Genomic DNA, 16,087 nt, shown 5'->3' with positions numbered 1-16,087 from the left:
CAGAGAAGCTGCAGCGGATCTGTATTGGTGGAGCGTGAAGGGCAATCTGTCTCCAGGAAAGGCCTTCCACCTTCCTCCTTCGGTGTCTGCAGTGATAAATGATGCCTCTACACTAGGGTGGGGTGCTCATCTGGGGGATCTGGAGATCAAAGGTCTTTGGTCTCCAGAGTTTTTCATACCAATTTTCTGGAATTGTGGACAATACATTTTGGCACTCAAGGCCTTTCTCCCTTCACTTCGAGGTCAGTCGGTTCCAGTCCTGATGGACAAGACTGCCGAGATGTGGTATGTCAACAAGCAGGGAGGAGTAGGGTCGTAACGTCTTTGCAGAGAGGCGTTGCGTCTCTGGTCTGGTCTGGGCTCAGGGCCATCAGATTTACTTGATGGCAAATCAGCTGGCCGGGGTGCTGAACGTGCGTGCGGACAGTCTGTCGACAGTTCTCTGCCAACCACGAGTGGAGGCTTCATCCGGAGGTAGTTAGTCACGTCTTCCAGATGTGGGGGACTCCTCGGGTGGACTTGTTTGCCACTCTCCAACACGCACTGCCTGTCCTTCTGCAACCTCCAGTTTCCGAGGCACGGAGCATAGGGGGACGCGTTTCAGTTAAGTTGGATCTCACAACTCCTTGACTGGTTTCCTCCCATAACCCTTGATTCCTCAGATTCTGATGAAGATTCGCCAAGCCCGTGCCCAAGTTATATTGATCGCCCCGAATTGGCCATGAAGAATGCGGTACACAGACCTTCACCTCTGGTCGCACCCGCCGCTCCGCCTCTCTCTCAGATGGAGGGGCAGGTTCTACACCCCCACCTTCAGAGCCTGCACCTTCATGCCTGGAGATTGAACGGGGCAACCTGAATTCTTTTACTCTCCCGCCTGACGTGGTGGATGTTATTTTATCGGCCAGGCGACACTCCACCAAGTCGATCTGTTCCTACAGGTGGTCTAGATTTGTTAAATGTTGTGGAGAGAAGTCTATTGATCCTTTAAAAGCTCATCTTTCTAATGTTCTTTGTTTTTCGTTGCATTTGGCCCAGCAGGGTTCTGCTGTGGCCTATGTTCAAGGATATTTGTTGACATTTCTTTGTTTGCCTGATCAGCCTTCTCTTTTTAAGTCTCCAAAAGTCTTAAGGTTCATTAAAGGGCTTACTAACATGTTTCCACCCACTCCTTTTATTATGACCCTGTGGGATTTAAATCTGGTGTTAACTTTTTTAATGCGTTCCACGTTTGAGCCTATGCATAGTTGTCCCTTGAGACTTCTGATATTCAAAACTGTCTTTCTAGTGGCTACCACCTCTGCTAGGGTATGTGAGCTTCAGACTTCGAGTTCAAAGCCTCCTTTTCTGACCATACATACTGAAAGGATGGTACTCAGGACCAGGGCTGCTTTTCTGCCTAAGGTGGTAACTTCCATGTAGGCAGTCCATTACCCTCCCTACTTTCTATCCTCCTCCTCACCCTTCCAAGGAGGAGGAGAGACTTCATTGTTTGGATCCAAAGAGGGCGATTCATTACTATTTGGATAGAACTAAGGATTTTAGACAGGATGATCAGCTTTTTGTTGGATATGCTGGTCGTTTGAAGGGCAAGGCTGTGCACATGCGCACTTTATCCAGGTGAATCTTCTTGTGCGTCAAGATATGCTACTCACTGGCTTCTTAGGAGCCTCCTGTAGGCATTAGAGCTCATATCACCAGGGCTAAATAATCTACTTCTGCCTTGTCCAGGGGTGTTCTTGTGTCGGACATCTGTAAAGCTGCAACTTGGGCCTCCATCCACACTTTCGCGAAGCAGTACTGTTTGGATTTCGAAGGGAGGAGGAAGGCCAATTTGCGCAGGAAGGCTAATTTGCGCAATCTGTTTTGCAAGACTTTTTGATATAGAGGGGTGGACACCCTCCTCCGGGGATAGGACTGCTGTGGGATTCTATTCATAAGGCGAGGAAGCCACAGGCAGATGTATCCATCAGAAAAACAAGTTACTTACCTTCGGTAACACTTTTTCTGGTGGATACAGTATCTGTGACCCACCCGCTCCCCATTGTCCACCCTTTTATACCTTAAGAGGTATTAGTTAATATGGTTGTTTCATACAGAAATATGTATTGCCTCTGTTTGACCTTGTTGGGTTTATAGGAAATGTTTCTTTCTTTGATTTCCTATTTCACTTTACACTGTGTGTATTTGTGTGAATACCGTGCACTATGTATGCATTGTCTCTATGGTCCGTCTGCCCGTATTGCCTCAGTGGCACAGAAAAAATGGGTGGAACTGACGTCCTCACGCCAACATGGTCCTCTTAAGGCTCAGGTGTCGTCATGCGGGCAGCGTGCGGAGCCATGGTATTCTGATGACCTCGTCGGCGCGGAGAGCTAGGAAAAAATTTCTGCGGAATGATGGCGCAGGGGATATTCATAAGGTGAGGAATCCACAGGCAGATACTGTATCCACCAGAAAAATTGTTACCGAAGGTAAGTAACTTGCTCTTTACCATAATGCATCTGGCTTCAGACATCATAGCACAACATCTCACCGTGTTTAATCTGCTTTTCGAGACCGGAGTATTCTCTTAATTATGGGAAAAGGCTTCAATTCGTCCTCTCCAAAATAAAACCCCAAGTCTGGATACTCTGGATCCCAAGAATTATTGCCCGCCTTCCCTTACCAGCAAAAATCCTTGAAAGCCTAAATGAAGAACGGACCATCTTTATTAATAACCATCTCCTTGATTTGACTTCAAAAGCAAGCACCGAATGGAGCGCTTGTTTCCAGTCCAGGGAGGACCTTGACTGGCAGTTCGGGCTGGACTGTTTCCATCCACGGGAGAGAGGACGTGTTGACCGCTCCGGCTTCTATTGTTACGAGGATACCCTGCAATAAGAAATATCCAGGCATCCCGAGATAAGACAAGAGGAAAATCCGTCTCCAAGTAATAAACAGGGACATTATACATGATTTTAAGATCTAACCTAAGCCATTAACTCCAAATGACCCGGTGCTGATTTAAAGCCGCAACATTGGAACTAGACACAAGCGATATTATTCTCCCCGTTTTAAAGAAATTGAGAAATATATATAACACCGTTAACCACGAAGAGGATACAGTGTCGTTCAATCCTCAAAGGTGTGGAATCTTAAAAGATACGAGATCCGTGATAATATAATCTCAAAATGAAGAAAAATGGTTTTTAATTTAAAGTCTGTCCTGAAGAAGGTGTTAAAACGGCTTAAAGCACCGAAACGCGTCGACAAAGGACTTTCTTCTGTCTCTTTATATCGGAAGTTATGATGTTATAAAAAAAAAATTTATATGTGAATATCATTCTGTATTGATTGTTTTTAATTTGAGTTGGAACATCTGTAGTTACTATTGTATGTATTAGATAATTTTTCATTGATATGTTTTTAGAAAATGCTATGTAACAAATGAATTTATATGTTTTTAATACAATCAAAATAAATTTTGAGAGACAAAAAGCTACCCTAGTTTTGTGCAGATACAATTATCTGTGTCACGATTTAACACTAAAAAGGTCATATTAGTGTGTAGACCTTTGGGTCACAAATAGAAAGCTAGTTACACAGAAAGGAACTCTTTTTTTGTTGTTGCTTTATACCCAGTCCTTTCTGGTATTCTGGGAAACTCTCTTTTGAAAGCTGTTCCCTTTGGGCACATGGTCAGGATTGATTTGCATATGGTTGGGTTCAAACTAGAATGGCATGGTGAGCAAATAAATAACGGATTTAGGCCCAGATATCTGTACTGGGGTCAATGTATGACCTTGTTCTACATTCTGTCCAACTGTTCTTTTTACATCTATGAGGACAAAGAGGTGGGCGGGGTTTAGGATCAGAGTGTTCATGTACTCCACCTTATTTCAAGCAAGTCACACCAAGTTTTCCATCTCCTGCTCCCCACTCACACCCATTCATTGCACTACTGATGAGATTGCAGTATCCAGGCATGCTCTCCTCCCTTAAGACCCTTCAGAAAGTACAGTCATCGCGGCCATATGCCTTTGCCACCTCAAATGTGATGAGGGCTGCATTTTTATGTGCATTGGAGGCATTTTCTGTCAAGGGCATATGTTCTTCGATTACTATATCCTCTGCACCTAACCGTATAAATCCTGATTTGTCAGAATCCAATAAATTGGCTGTTCAAGCCTAGATCTAAGGATTCCCATAAACATCCTTAGTATCCTGCTTCTGGTGGAAGGTGGGATTCCAGGAGCTCCACGTCTATTTTTGCCCCCCTGACTTTGGAATTCCAGTAATCAGTGCCTCAGTCACAGGCTTAATGACCTTTCTCTGAGACTGGAATAACACATCTGCTTGTGGTCAGAACCAGACAAAAATTCTTGCAGAATGTGTTGCCAAACATTCTGATCCAGAAGCTTTTGCCAGTTTTAACATACTAATTGCCTATAATATTTGCTAATAGTAAAAGCATATCTCCTCACACCCGACCTTGCTAGATCTAAATACCCCACCCCTTTTCCCCCCGGTAACCTTTCAAAAACTCACATCCACACAAATCCTACACCCTCCCTGTTTAACACCTCTGCGTACCCCCCCCCCCCCCATAGCTCCTCCAATCACCTCTACTCTTCATCCTATAATCCCCCTCCCCATTATCTAACCAACCCTCCCAAATTCAACTCGCAGGACATCCGTACCTCCCCCGACCCACACTTTTACTCTGGGATCCCAATCCCCCACCCCTCTATTGCGACTCCACCTCCTCATCTTAACTCCCCTCTCCTAGCCCTCCTGGCTTCCTCATTCCAGACCTCCATCCCCAACCAACATGGACTCTGCACATCTCCCTCCTGATCCCTTAGCACACCTCGCTTTTACACTTCTTACCCAAACACTCCAACATTGAATTGCACTTCTCGACCCTCGTCTTCGAACTCTTTCCTCAGAAATGATGACTCCTTCCTCACCACTAATAACCCTCCCAATCACACCTACTCCTCAAACCCTTCACAAAATTACCAGGCTCTCCATGTCAAAGCAATCATTTCCCCTGCTCCGACTAAAATAACTGACTGATATAGCTCACTCAGCACACCCCTCCGCTTGAACCACCTACCCCCCCCCCCCCCCCCCCATTGACCTCTTTGACCATAATAAAGTTCACCCCCTCCCCACCTCAACTTCGAAGTCCTCACCACCCCATGCATCTATTCCTGTAATCCTAGGTATTAATAGGATCCCGTCCTCTCCTCTGACGGACAGTGTTAAATCATTCAGCCCCCCCCCATTCCCAGCCACCTTCCCCACCTCGACTTCACTGACCTTAATCAAATCTGCCCTCTCAATACCTCCACTTCCGCTCTCAGCTATCCCAGTGATCATGGGAATTAGTAGAATCCCATCTTCCCCAGCCCCACCCAGACCCCCTCCAGACCCCCTCAACAACTCACTTCTATCCACACCTGCTCCTCCCCAAAATCTAATAATAATAAATATGCACATTTATAAAGCGCAGTGGTTACACTAAGACCAGTGTGTCCCCGCGGTAAACCCCTCAACTGCTTGCTACTTAACTGCTGTTCAGCCTCTTGTCATGCAACGGAAATTGCTGAAACCATCCTCCGTGAAAACATTGACATTACCTTTTTGACTAAAACCTGGCTCAACTCCCACTCCTCATCAATCCTTGACATGCTTTTCCCGCCGGGGTACTCCATCCTTAGAGAAGACCACATTTATAAAATTGGAGGGGGCCTCGCTGTAATTTATAAAGATGAACTTAAACTTTCTCCTACCCATCACCAGGACCTACCCACTGCTGAATACCTTGGTGCTGAACTTACAACTCAGGGTCTCGCCCTCCCCGCCCCACCAATCTGCCTGCATATTCTGTACCATCCCCCTGGAAATCCTCTTACCTTTTTCTGAAGAGCGGTCTGATCTCCTTATTCAATCATCACTCTCCAAACCCAGAAACATTTTCCTGGGGGGATTTTAATATCCACTGGAACAAAACTGATGACCCCGCAGCTAACCTCATCAAGGACTCTCTTGAGATCAGTGACCTGACTCAACTCTGAAAATTTCCAACTCACTCCAAAGGGGCCACCCTTGATGCTGTTATCACTAGCAAGGAACTGGCTTCTCTTTCCCACATCATTCCTATATACTGGTCATTTCACCACCTCATCCTCTTCAACATTAACAACTCCATGCCACCCCCTACCCAGTTCCCCAGCAAACAAATGAAACTAACGCAAAATCTTCACTTGATTCCCCCAGGTGGGCTGGATTCTACATTAAAAGCTTGACTACAGCTATCCCCTCTCTCCCATAGTGCCACAGGTCTTACTGAACATTATAATACCTCTATCTTTGAAGTCCTTTACCAAATAGCCCCTGCCAAATTAAAACTCCCAAAAACGATTCCGCCCAAGACCTGGTTTAATTCTGACCTAAACAAAGAGACGAGCTCTCGGGCAGACTGAACGCATTTGGAGGAATCCACCTTCCACCTCTAATCTTGTCCTCCTTCGAGCTGCTAGGGCCAACTACAAAAAACACATCTTTAACGAAAAAGCTTCCTTCCTCCGTTCCCAACTTGTTCAGGCTAGAAATCGTCCGAGGGAACTTTTTAACATTGTCAAAAACCAAACTACCTCAGCCCCCTTAAGTTACTAGCTACTGTTGAGAGATGTGAAGAAATTGCCAGCTTCTTGTCTGATAAAGTTACAAACATTGATCAATCCTTCGCCCCAACACTACCACCTCTTAGCCAACACACCCTCCTTAACATTCCCCCTGTGCCTCCTTCCACTTCCCTCCCCCGCAGGATCCCTCTCAGCCCCCATCTCCTTCACTCAATATGAACATTACCCTACTGACCCCCAGCTAAAGAACAACGCATCTTGGAGTAATTTTTGTCCAGTATCTGAAAGGGCTGTTCTCAACATAATCAACAAGATTAAACCATCATCGCATACCAGAGATCCTCTTCCTGCCCATTTGGTACAATAACTAAAACACATCATTGCCCCACTATGGACCTATATTATGAACTCTTCCTTTACCACTGGTATTCTTCCTGCTTCCCTCCACATAGGCCAAATCACCCCCATCAAAAATACAGCGGTTGATTCCAATGACTTAAACAACTTGCTCCCTATCTCCAAACTCCCTTTCCTATCCAAATCCCTCGAAAAATGCACCCTGATACAGCTGGACAAACACATCGACACATTCAACCTCTTAGACGTTTTCCAATCTGGTTTTAGAAAGGGATGCAGCACGGAAACAGCTATGCTCAACATAACTGATGACATACATCAGTCCCTAGGCAAAGGCGAATACTCCCTCATTCTTCTTGACCTTTCTGCTGCCTTTGATACTGTTAACCATATCACTTTACTCAACATTCTCAAAAACCGTTTTGACTTTGACAGTGATGTTCTCAAGTGGTTCACCTCTTACTTCCAAAATAGAACCCAACAAATTAAAGTCAGTGGTTGCCTTTCTAAACCAAAACCTGTCTTATTGGGCGTTCCATAGGGCTCTATCCTCTCGCCTACTCTTTTTAACCTCTTCATGCAACCTCTAACCCGTATTCTTAAACATGCAAAATCAGTGATCATCTCATGCCAATGACACCCAGCTATACTAAAAGATCAAACCCCATGACGACATCTTACATTTTAATGATGCCCTGACCAAGATGCAATTATGGTTCCATCAAAACCACCTCAAACTAAACCCCCCAAAAACACAAACATAGTCTTATTCTCTCCCAAGAACAATTTGCTCCCTATCCAACACTGGATCACGGACATTTAAGCTCTTAACTGCTCTCTTGCCATCTCAAACTCAGTCAAATCCCTCGGCATTAGCATTGATCAAAACCTCAATCTTACTCCCCATATAAAAAACTTGGCGAAGGATGCTGCATCACTTCAAAAAAATTAAACCATTCATTCCAGCAGAGGACTTTAAATCAGTTGTTCAATCATTGGTCCTGTCTAGAATAGACTATGGCAATGCCACGCTTGTTGGCACCCCTAAAGTCCACCTATCCCCTATCAAATCAGTTCTCAACCTTGCTGCCAGGCTCATTTCTGACTGTAAGAGATACGATCACATCTCCCCCGTTCTCAAAAACCTCAAATGGCTTCCTATCGAAGGCAGATCCACCTACAAGATTGCCTGCATCACTCACAAAGCCCTTCACCAAAATACCCCCTCTTAAATATCTGACAAACTCCAAAAAGAACATTGAGGAGCACTAAAAATCTTGCTCTAGTACCACCACAGCTAAAAAAGAAAGCAACTCAATCTCGCTCATTCTCTGGTAACGCCCCTTCCATCTGGAATTCTCTTCCTAAAGATCTACGCTGTAACCCATCTTACCCCTACTTCAAAAAAAAAACTCAAGCTACTCCTTCTCAACAAATATTGGGGTCCTTAATTTCGCTTACTGTCTCTGTCCTTGAACAACTCCTCTATTCGCTATATATATACAAGCTCCCTCCTACTTTTAATTCACCCCATCCCTCCCCTCCACAATTGTACCTAAATCTCTTGCCTTTTTCCAACTATTTACTTACTATATAACTCTCCTGATCTACTATCCTCAACTTGCTACTTGATTTTGAACTTCTTAACTGCAAATCACTTCTAATGTTCTACTGCCTTAACGTATTTTAGCAATTGTTCTTAGCTTGCTTGTCTTTATGTTTAACCTATCCTGTAAAGCGCTCTGATACTCTTGGGGCCAGCGCTATATAAAACCTTTTAAATAAATAAACGAGGCCCCTTTTTTAGGTCTCCCTTGACCCAGCGCATGAGCTGGTCTGGCGAGACTTTTAGTAAGGGCTTCAAAAAATTGCTGCCATTGCTGGCCTAGCGCTTGCGTTCCGCGCTAAGCCGCCATCTGTCTTTCACGGGTCATTAAGCGTGTGGACGCTGCAGCTGCTTTCACTTTTGCAGCCGCTCCGCCCTGTCCGTGTCATGTCTTTGTCTTTACTTTTGCTATAATCGCAGCATCCGTGCTTTACTTTTAATGTTAAAAGTGAAGCGCGGGTGCCGCAATTATAGCAAAAGTACAGAAATACCAAAAAAAATCTATTTCTTTACTTTTGTATAAACGCGGCACCCGCTCTTCACGCAAATCCCCAACCTCTCAGCCTAGGGTGGGCTCACCATGTCTTGTTCAAAGTGATTTTCAGTTTACTTAGTTTATTTTCAGTCACACAAAAAGGCATATAGTCATTGTTGCTCACATTTTTTCTCACTCATGGTGACCGTATTTCAATCATCTGTACACCCCTATTTTTAAGCCCATTTTATATCTGTCGTCGTTTGTGTGCGTGTAAATACACTTTCAACTCTGCCTGTGACATACGCGCATATTAAGTTAATTTTTTTCCTCTCGACGGTGTGTAAACACTTTTTTTTCCATTTACAGGTCTCTCACACTCACTCATTCTTTCCCTCTGCCTCTCATTTTCATGTGTACACGCTCTCTTCGGCTAGTATGTGTAGAGTGCACCCCCCCCCCCCCCCTCTCACAACCAGTGAATGGCTGTCCGTGCTCCAGGCCTGGAGTGATGAATCCTGAGATCAAAGACTAGAGCTGAACACAGAGAGGAGGCCCGCCTTCCACGCCAGGCCCTGAGCAATGCATGATTGATACAGCAAACCAAAAGGAGAGAAAAAAACTGTTGATGATGTAATTGTACCCTGCAAGATGGCTTTTTTTTCTAATTTAAACAAAGGCTGCTCTTGTTTATTTAGAGAAGGCGAGAGCGTGTGCAGAGGGTTGGGGGCTGGGGGGAAATGTTATGTTAAAATGGATTTCATGAGCACACAGCTACTCGAAATAGTGTTCCAGCGCTTAAAAGACAGAAAGAACCATCAGGGAAGGGAAGACCGGAGTAAGAGAAAAACGGATGTTTTCAATTGTTTCCTGAAAGGAAGCAGGGTATTAACTTTCCTTATTTGTCCAGCCACTTGCACTTGAAAGGAGCGACCGCCTTTGCAAGCTCTAAAAAATGTAGGGGTGGCCATAAGATGTTGGTGGGCAGATCTTAATGATCTTCCATGTAAGCAAAAAGAAACTCTTTTAGAGATGTATTTTGCTCCTATCCCATGTAGCGCCTTAAAGGCAAGGACCAGAGCTTTGAAGCGGATTAAACTATGCACCGGTAACCAGTGCAGATCCCTGAGATGGCGGGAGGTCCGATCTCTAGGCCCTAGCTCAGAACAGCCCTGGCTGCTTTGTTCTGTACTACCTGCAGTTTGTAAAGTAAGAACTACGGAAGACCCAAGTAGAGGATTTTGGCATAGTCCAGCCTCGAGATGATAAGGGCTTGAATAACCATTTTTCTATGCTCAATCTGTAAAAGAATTAAAAACCTCCGAAGCATCTTTAGGAGACCAAAACAGGTTCCGACTGCACCTGTGGTACCATAGAGAGGGCATCATCCATTTGTACTCCCAAGTTCTTCAAAGTCCTGACTGCGGCCTGGGGAGAAGACATGTCTTGGGACCACCATTGTTTCCAGATGTCCAAATGGCAAGTATTTGAAATTGAGATTGGCAAGTATTTGAAATTGTGCAGGCTAAGCCGAGGGGGTGGGGGGGGTGTGTGTGTGTGTGTGTGTGTGTGTGTGGGTGTGTGTGTGTGTGTGTGTGTGTGTGTGTGTCCTTCTGTTTGTTGGTGTGTGCGCCCTTCTGTTTGTTGGTGTGTGTGTGGGCCCTTCTGTTTGTTGGTGTGTGTGTGTGTGTGCGCCCTTCTGTTTGTTGGTGTGCCCCAGAAGAAGGACACCTTTTCAGTGCGGGGCCAGCCACGCCTGCCAACTTTGCATTCTTTCCCCTTGTTTTTGCGCACTTGCTTCTGCGTGAAACCATAGTTTCCCTATGTATTGTGTTTTTATTAATTTTTTTTATTTTGCCTTAGGGTTCGCAACCGCTTTAGGGCACTAGCGATTTATGCCTCTCCATGCTGGCTTTCTTGGGAAATCTTCGAAATTCCATATAAGAAAGTGTAGTTGCCCAGATACGTAGTAGGTTAGTACAACCCAACACTGCCCCCCCCCCCCCCCCCCCCCCACATCACCCAACAGTGAAAGCCGTATAGCTTCCTCATCTGGGTGAGAATAAATTTACAGCAGACAATTTGTGCTGTGGAGGAGGGACAATCGTGCATATTCATATGTGGTGCGCATATTCCATATCCCAATTCTTCAGGGCCCTCATTGAAACTTACACCCAGGAGAAAGAGCAAACCTAAGGCTTTGCAAAGACAACACACAGAGTATTTTCCCTTTTGGTATTTCACCTAGAATTAAGCCTGGTCAAAAGGTCAAGAAATGGCACACAGAGGCCATTGTTGTATACCCTGAATCGCCTCCAAAGAGGTCTCTGCAGTTGGTGTTGCCCATTGTTCCCTCAGCAGTTCAAGCCTAAAAGGCACCTTCTGTCGCAGACACTCCTCAAACTCCAGAGCCTGAGCTGCGACACAGAGATTCTCCACCTCTGTGCTAGAAATGCACTCAACCTCTCAGGGAAACCATGCTAGAAATGCACTCAACCTTTCAGGGAAACCAAGCAGATCTTTGTAACTTTATTGCAGCCTCACTGGGAAAACCAATTTCCAAAGTGGACCTTCTGAGATGAATTGTCAAATGCAATAAAGTTTTCTATACCAAACCGGTGCACACTTCACTCGGTAGCCAGAGCCATTTAAATGGCAAAAAGGAAGCCACCATGACTAACATTGGCAACAATCTTCTTGTAGGTATATGTAAAGCTACTACTTTATCTACTATTCACTCATTTACTAAGAATTACAATGTGAACATTCGTGCACAATAAGAACCACAACTCGGAGAAAGAGTACTTAAAGCATGGTTTCAAATATCTTCCATTACTGCTTGCTAGCCCCCGAATTAGGTAGGTGGGCATTGCTTTACTGTCTGTGTACAGCATTTGATCTACATCAACACATGCTGCAAACAGAAAATGTTACTTGCCTGTAACGATTAAGCTGCAGCTCATAGTGCTGTAGTAGGCTCACATGCACCCTCCCACCTCTGACATGCAAGTTTTTATTTTTATTTTATTTTTAAATTCTTTTTATTAACAAACTAGCAGCCCGTCCCGACGTTGTCCGGGGAATAAAGAGAATGTGTGCAATGGTGTTTGTTTGTTATTAAAAATTGTATAATGAGGTAGAGGCGTTGTTCAACAAAGATATTGCACGTCGTCTTTTACCTTTGTACTTGTTGAGTCCTTTGGTCTGTCCGCTTGTGCAGCAGTGAGTGGCAGGAACTGGCCGAGTGATAAGTGCCTAAACGCCGACTGCGTTGTCCGAGAATGAAAAAGATTTACCCGACAGATGGGAAACGTTACCCAACGCTACCCCCCCTCCGCCCTTCACAATGAAGCAGTCGAAGAATGGGAAACGTTACTGAACGCTACCCCTCCACCCCCCCCTCCGCGCTTTACAATGAAGCAGGCGTCTAACAATGCACACGCCCACACACAACAACGCTGAAGGGCACGCAGACGTCTCGACGTGCACGAATGCTAATCTCATCACAGTGAGATTAGCGTTAGTGCACGTCGCGAGGTGTGCGTGCTGTGTGTGGGCGTGTGCATTGTGGTCTCTGAACACACGCCCACCTAAATTTTTTTTACCCGGACAACGTTGTGAGGCTGCATGCGTCTCTGAACGCACACGCCCACCCACACGGCAACCTTTTTTCTACGCGGACAACGTTTTCAGGCTGCATGCGTCTCAATGCACACACCCACCCCCTCGCCCCCGACACGCCCACAAAGGACTACTTTACCCCAAATGTTGTTTTGACCTTTGTAATGTATATGGTGGCCAGATGTATAGCCTATGTCCATCTCCTGAAACTCCCCTTTACATCGCTGTATTGGGTGTTCTGATTGGTGCTGTACTTCTGGAGTTTACCCGCCTCAAAGGTTCCTAGTTCTCTTTATAATAGTAGTATAGATCTAGATTAACAAAAAAGAAAAAACAATAAACATCAGGTGAGTAAACAGTTTCTCGTTAAACAATTGAAAAGGTCGCTCATACAGAATCATTAAAACAATGTAAGATATATAGGATCTCTGAGATTCCTGCGCTTCTGCTTCTACTCGCCGCGCCGGGGGCGCACAAATCTCACTGCGTGGCTATTCCAGGCTCCCCAGACCTTTCCCCATTTCTCAGGACAACCCCAGGCCACATATACGGACTTCTCCCTGAACATACACCAATCCAAGTCCTCCACCCATTTGGAAACCTAGGGTGGTTGGCTGGCCCCCCCCATAGCTGAGCAATATTTTGTTTTGTTACCATGCATGCCAGTGTCACCCATTGTTTCCGATACACATTTAAGTCCGTGGGTTCTCACACATTCAGTATACATCTCCGGACCTCTGGTTGTATCTCCTCCCCCACGGCCTCTCACATCTCGTCATGGACCTTCGTCCAAAATACCTGTACATCCACGCAGTGCCACAGAAAATGCATAAAGGTGCTGAGCTCTCCACACCCCCTTCGGCACTTTCCTCTTTCCATCCGTCCCATACGCACTAATCTAGGCCCTGTCATATACGATCTGTGCAAGATCTTTAGTTGCACCAGACCCCTTCGGGGAGGTTATCGCCTCTGTCCAGTCTTCGTCGTCTAACTCTAGGCCATAGGCACTCCACTGCTTTCTGATAAGTCCCAGTGGGTCCTCCATATTATTAATAAGCTTTTTGTATATTCAAGAGATCGATTTCTCTGGGAGGTGCCCATCTAACACTCGATCCTCGAGAGTAGAGGCCTCTGGAGGTGCAGTGTCCCTAGGTATGTGAGTGAGGAGGGCATGTCTAACCTGAAGGTATCGCTAATATTCACTATCCTGCAGGCTGTATTGTTGTTTGAGAGAGTCGAATGTATGCATTTTGTTCCCTCCCACACATCCTTGATCTGAGTGATCCCAATGAGATCCTACTTATCAAATCCCTTGGATTTCCACAAGCTCCCAAGTCTCTCAGAACTCCATAGGGGGGTGGCTAAGGTTAGTTTCCCTTGCCAAGCAAGATATCTATTGGCAGCAAGCCACACATGGACCGTATGCGCCGTTGGGCTCGACAGCGAGAATTCCCTAGGCCGTGGCTGGCATAGAGCGCCCTAGTGATATACCCACCTGGCGACTGTCCACGATCCATGGCATATTCTGGGGGCCCGTACACAACATGGTTCACTGCTGTCAGTTGTGATGCCCAATAGTATTTTCGTAGTTCCGGCAGTCCGACTCCACCATCATACCATGGGATAGTGAGCTTAGAAAATGCTATTCGGGGGCTACCATCCCAGAGAATCCTCCTCTGAAGAGCCTCTATGTCTTTGAAATAGGATAACGGCACCGGGTCTATCGCGTTCTGGGGTACATACAAGAATCAGGGAAGTGCCATCATCTTAAACAGCACCGCTCTACCCAGTAGGGATAGTGGAAGAGCCTTCCAGCGCTCCACGACCTTTTTGAGACGATTCAAAGGAGGACCCAGATTGTTGGCATAGCGCAATTTCGGGTCAAGTGTTACGTAAATACCTAGGTATTTAAACCCTACTGGCTCAATCTGTATAGGGCATGACTGCGGAATTACTGGTGGCTTGCCTGTGAGGACGAAAAGCACTGATTTAGACTAATTTATAGCAAACCTGGAATATCTGCCGAATATGGCTAGTATATCTAGAAAACCAATAAGACGCCCTAGGGTTAGTAAGATAAAGCAGGATATCATCGGCATATAATAAAATGTTATCCTCCCAATCCGGTGTCCATCGCAAGCCACATATTGACCGATTTCCACCTGACCCATGCCGCCAGAGGCTCCAGTGCAAGAGTGAAAAGAAGTGGTGACAAAGGGCACCCCTGTCTCATGCCCCTTCCAAGAGAAAAGTCGACCGGCTTACAGTTGTTCACTACTACCCTGGCCAAGGGATAAGCGTATAAAAGACGTACCCAACAATAAACTTTGGTTCAAAACCCAGCTTTGCCAGTACCGCAAATAACTAAGACCCCTTAACCCTATCGAACGCCATTGTTGCATCCAGGGACACCAGGACCGCCGGCTCGTGTATTTTCGGGGAGCCACCCAGGATTCCATGTAACCTCCGCAAATTGAGGGCCGTGTTCCGGTGCGGCATGAAGCCAGACTGGTCTGGGTGTACCAAAGTTGTGATTACTTTAATCAATATAGTGGTGAGTAATTTCGCCAAGATTTTAGGCTTGGCATTAAGCAGTGAAATGGGCCTGTATAAGGAACAAAGTGTCGTAGGTTTGCCTACCTTATGGATAACAGCAATATTTGCGACCCGCTGGTCATATGGGAGTTGCTCTACCTCCGTACTTTCTATGAACATAGCACGTATGTGTGGGGCGAGTTTATGAGCATTTAAGTTGTACAATTCTATTGGTATTCTATTGGGGCCAGTCGCCTTCACAGATTTTACCCCTCTAATCGCCTGTGTAACCTAATCATCTGTAAAAGGAGAGTCCAAATATCTCCTATCCTCCTCAGACAGCTCAGGCATGCAAAAATCCTTAATCATTGCACTGTTCTGTCTCTGTATATCCACCGGCCATGGTGTAAACCCCTCTGTAATAGTCGGAGAACTCACCTTTCACTGCTTGCTGGTCTGTTGGTCTGTGACCATGCCGGAATCCACACGTTGCAACTCCGGTACCAACCTCGATGCCCATTCCTCACATTCGAGCCACGTAATCAATTTACCGATCTTGTCACCGTGTTTGTATATTCTACTTTGGATGACATTGTTCTGTGCAATCGCCCTATCTCGGGCTAGGCCTTTATATTCATCCTATTGTACCTTCAAAAGGTGCAAATCTTCCGGGGTGGCAGATCTAGCCGCCCTCTCTTCCAACCTGATCACATCTGCCTCCGCCCTGACAACCTCTGCCTGATATTTTCTTTTTTCCCTGCCCCCGTACCACTGTCTTATATACTTCCCACAAAGACTGCGCCGAGTCGACCGTGCCAACATTTTCCCGGCAGTAGCGTTCCAACATCACGACTATCT

General features: G+C 45.7%; 1 protein-coding gene across 3 annotated transcripts in view; it reads left to right on the top strand.

Annotated features, from left to right (window-relative positions):
- ABHD17B (abhydrolase domain containing 17B, depalmitoylase) overlaps nt 1-16,087 on the top strand; it is a 406,748-nt gene that overhangs the window by 73,943 nt on the left and 316,718 nt on the right. The window lies entirely within an intron of this gene.

The sequence above is a fragment of the Lissotriton vulgaris genome, chromosome 3_1 (assembly GCF_964263255.1).
Source record: "Lissotriton vulgaris chromosome 3_1, aLisVul1.2, whole genome shotgun sequence".
NCBI classification, from domain to species: domain Eukaryota; kingdom Metazoa; phylum Chordata; class Amphibia; order Caudata; family Salamandridae; genus Lissotriton; species Lissotriton vulgaris.
The sequence above is the reverse complement of the archived record's forward strand: the minus strand, read 5'-3'. Positions and strand labels throughout refer to the sequence as shown.